Genomic DNA, 4,103 nt, shown 5'->3' on the forward strand with positions numbered 1-4,103 from the left:
CCCCCGTAAAAGTCAAAAATTACATTTTTGCCCCAAAAATTGAAAAATTGCCCATAGACATATTTTTCATCCCTTATACTCATACAATTCTCCAATTTGTCAAATTTGATCTAAATTCTCTCAAAATCTCAAATTTTGTTTGCGGGTGGTAAAAGTACGATTTTGCCCCTACACTCCAGAAATCACCAGAATTAAACTTTTTCACTTCCTATCATTAAATTATACTCCAAATAGTTAATCTTGGTCAAAAATTTCACTCCATGATCAAATTATTATCTTAGGTGGCAAAATGACGATTTTACCCTTAAACATCAAAATTTTCAATTTTTCCCCAAATGAACCCTCAAACTTCGAACAATCATTTTTAGTCATTCCTGGACTGTAAAGTATTAAATTTCATCCTACGATTCCTATTTGAACTAGTTCGAGGTTAAATCAACTCAAGTGTACCGTTAGGTACAATATCGGGTTTCGTCTATTCTTAGGGACTTTCCTAGCATAATAACATGCTCCTCAGTGGATGTATGTCATGACATGTGTTTATAGGGTCGGGTTTGACAGATACTCAGGCCAAGGTTGGAGATATAAGCCAAGTGTCGGTGGTGAACGAGTTCATGGATGTATTTCCCGAGGAACTACCAGGTTTGCCTCCCGAGCGGGAGATTGAATTTTGCATAGATTTGATTCCCGACACTAGACCTATATCCATACCCTTATATAGAATGGCACCTGCAGAGCTTAAAGAGCTTAAGGATCAGTTAGAAGATTTGTTGGATAAAGGCTTCATCCATCATAACATCTCACCAAGGGGAGCACCGATGTTATTTGTAAAGAAGAAAGATGGGTCACTTAGATTGTGCATTGACTACTGACAGCTTAATAAAGTGACGGTGAAGAATAAGTACCCTTTTCCAAGAATAGATGATTTATTTGATTACCTATAAGAAGCACAATGTTTCTCTAAGATAGATCTGCGATCTAGGTACCATCAATTGAGGATCTGAAATGAAGATATACCAAAGACCGCATTTTGAACAAGATATGGGCACTATGAGTTTCTGGTGATGTCTTTTGGGCTTACGAATGCCCCTATGGCCTTTATGGATTTGATGAACTAAGTGTTCAAGCCCTATTTGGACAAGTTCGTGGTGGTGTTTATTGATGACATCTTGATCTATTCAAAAAGCCGAGAGGAGCATGAACAGCATCTTAAGATAGTGCTCCAAACTTTGAGAGAACATCGATTGTATGCCAAGTTCTCCAAGTGTGAGTTTTGGCTTGAAAGCGTTGCATTTTTGGGACATGTGGTATCTAAGGATGGGGTACAAGTCGATCCAAAGAAAGTTGAGGCATGGAAAAGTGGCCAAGGCCAACATCAGTTACAGAGATTAGAAGCTTTTTGGGTTTGACTGGCTATTATCGTCGCTTTGTGAAGGAATTTTCCAAAATAGTCGCCCCCTCTGACTAAGTTGACAAGTAAAGATACAAAATTTGAGTGGTCAAGTGCTTGTGAGGATAGCTTTGAGAAGCTTAAGGCATGTCTCACCATAGCTCCAGTATTAAGCCTACTGCAAGGCATAGGGGGTTATACGGTATTCTGTGATGCATCGGGGGTTGGTTTAGGGTGTGTATTAATGCAGCATGGGAAGGTGATTGCGAATGCATCAAGGCAACTTAAAAGGCATGAGCAGAATTACCCTGCACACGATTTGGAAACGGCAGCAATCGTGTTTGCCTTAAAGATTTGGAGACATTACTTGTATGGTGAGACTTGCGTGATATATACGGACCATAAAAGTTTAAAGTATATATTTCAGCAGAGGGATCTTAACTTGCGACAATGTAGGTGGATGGAGTTGCTAAAAGATTATGATTGTACTATTCTTTACCATCCCGGTAAGGAAAATGTAGTGGCAGATGCCTTAAGTCGAAAATCTATGGGGAGTTTGGCACATATCTCTACAGATAGGAGATCTTTGATTAGGGAGATCCATAGTTTGGGAGACATGGGTGTGCATTTGGAAGTTTTGGAAGCAAATGCATTGCTAGCACATTTTAGAGTGAGGCATATTTTAATGGACCGGATTAAAGAAGCATAAAGTAAAGATGAGTTCGTAGCTAAGGCCTTAGAGGATCCTTAAGGAAGGAAAAGAAATATGTTTACTAAAGGCACAGATGGAGTATTGAGGTGTGGAACCAAACTTTATGTGCCCGATAGTGATGGATTGAGGAGAGAAATATTGGAGCAGGTGCACATGGTAGTCTGTGTGGTTCATCCAGGAGCTACAAAGATGTATCAAGATTTGAAAGAGGTATATTGGTGGGAAGGACTTAAGAAAGATGTAGCTGAGTTTGTCTCCAAGTGCTTGGTTTGTCAACAGGTTAAGGCCGAGCATCAAAAGCCTGCAAGGCTACTATAACCATTGCCAGTGCTCGCATGGAAGTGGGAGCATGTTGTAATGGACTTTGTAACTGGTTTGCCTCGAACTAGTGGGGGTTACGACTCGATCTGGGTCATAGTAGATCGGTTAATGAAATCAGCTCATTTCTTTCCAGTTAAAACTACATACGGGGCTACCCAATACGCTCGAGTTTATGTGGATGAGATAGTATGATTGCATGGTATCCCAATTTCTATAGTATCTGATAAAGGAGCACAGTTCACTAGTAGGTTTTGGGAAACGTTAGAGGAAGCGTTGGGCACTAAGTTGAACTTTAGCACTACTTTCCACCCTCAGATTGATGGGCAATCTGAACGGATGATACAAACATTGGAAGATATGTTGAGGGCCTGTGTAATAGACCTTGGGGTCAGATGGGATCGATATCTACCTTTAGTGGAGTTTGCCTACAACAACAGTTTCCAAACTAGCATCCAAATGGCACCATTTGAAGCATTATATGGATGGAGATGCAGGTCACCCATTGGATGGCTAAAGGTAGGAGAAAGGAAACTCTTGGGGCCATAATTGGTACAGGATGCCACCGAGAAAATACGCATGATTCGACAAAGAATATTATCAGCACAAAGTAGACAAAAATCATATGCTGATAACAAACGGAGAGACTTGGAGTTTCAGGTGGGGGATCATGTATTTTTGAAGGTCTCACCAACAAAGGGGGTAATGAGGTTCGACAAGAAAGGAAAGTTGAGTCCTCAGTATATAGGACCCTTCGAGATTTTAGAAAGGGTTGGAGCAGTGGCTTACCATTTGGCGCTACCACCAGACCTCTCAAACATTCACCCCGTATTCCATGTGTCAATGCTTAGGAAATGTAACCCAGATCCATCTCATGTAATATGGTATGAAACCATCCAGTTGCAAGATGATTTAACCTATGAGGAGCAACTAGTGGCTATCCTTGATAAGCAAGTCAAAAAGCTCCTTTCTAAGGATGTAGCCTCAGTGAAAGTGTTATGGCGAAACCACACCAGTGAAAAGGTAACATGAGAAGCTAAGGAAGAGATGCGAACCAAGTATCCACACCTTTTTAATACATAAAGGTATGCTACTTTATAGTTGGATTTAAATTCGGGGACCGAATTTCTTTTAGTGGGGGAGAATGTGAGACTTTGACCTCTATAGCCTTATAACTAGGTGTAAACACGATAACTCGGGCCAGGGGTAATTTTGTCATTTCTTTAGTGAGCCCCTAGAAGTATGCTTTCAAACATTTTTAAGGCCTAAGTAGGCCTAAAGCATAAATGAATGATGAAAATAAGGATTAAATGACGAAGGAAATAAAAATAATGATGATTTCCAATGTGGGGGCAAAATGGTCATTTTTCTTCTCGAGTCAAAATTTTAATTTTTCGTAAACCCGAGTATTTTTAGACCATTGTGGACTTGGCCTCGTGTCGAAAGAGTAAAAAGATTGCACAAAGGATTGGAAAAGAATAAGCTAACTTGCTAAGGGCATTTTCGTAATTTAAGTGGAGTTGGATAAGCTTGAGCTATAAATGTCATCTTTCAGTAGCTTCTTCTCACATTTTCCAGCAGCTTCTTCTTCTTCTTCCTTCTCACGTTTCTTCATCCTCCATGGGAGTTATCTTCAAGCTTCCATAACTTTCTCAAGCTAGCTCCACTTTTCATGCTTTTGTG

The sequence above is a fragment of the Theobroma cacao genome, chromosome 6 (genome assembly GCF_000208745.1).
Source record: "Theobroma cacao cultivar B97-61/B2 chromosome 6, Criollo_cocoa_genome_V2, whole genome shotgun sequence".
Classification (NCBI taxonomy): domain Eukaryota; kingdom Viridiplantae; phylum Streptophyta; class Magnoliopsida; order Malvales; family Malvaceae; genus Theobroma; species Theobroma cacao.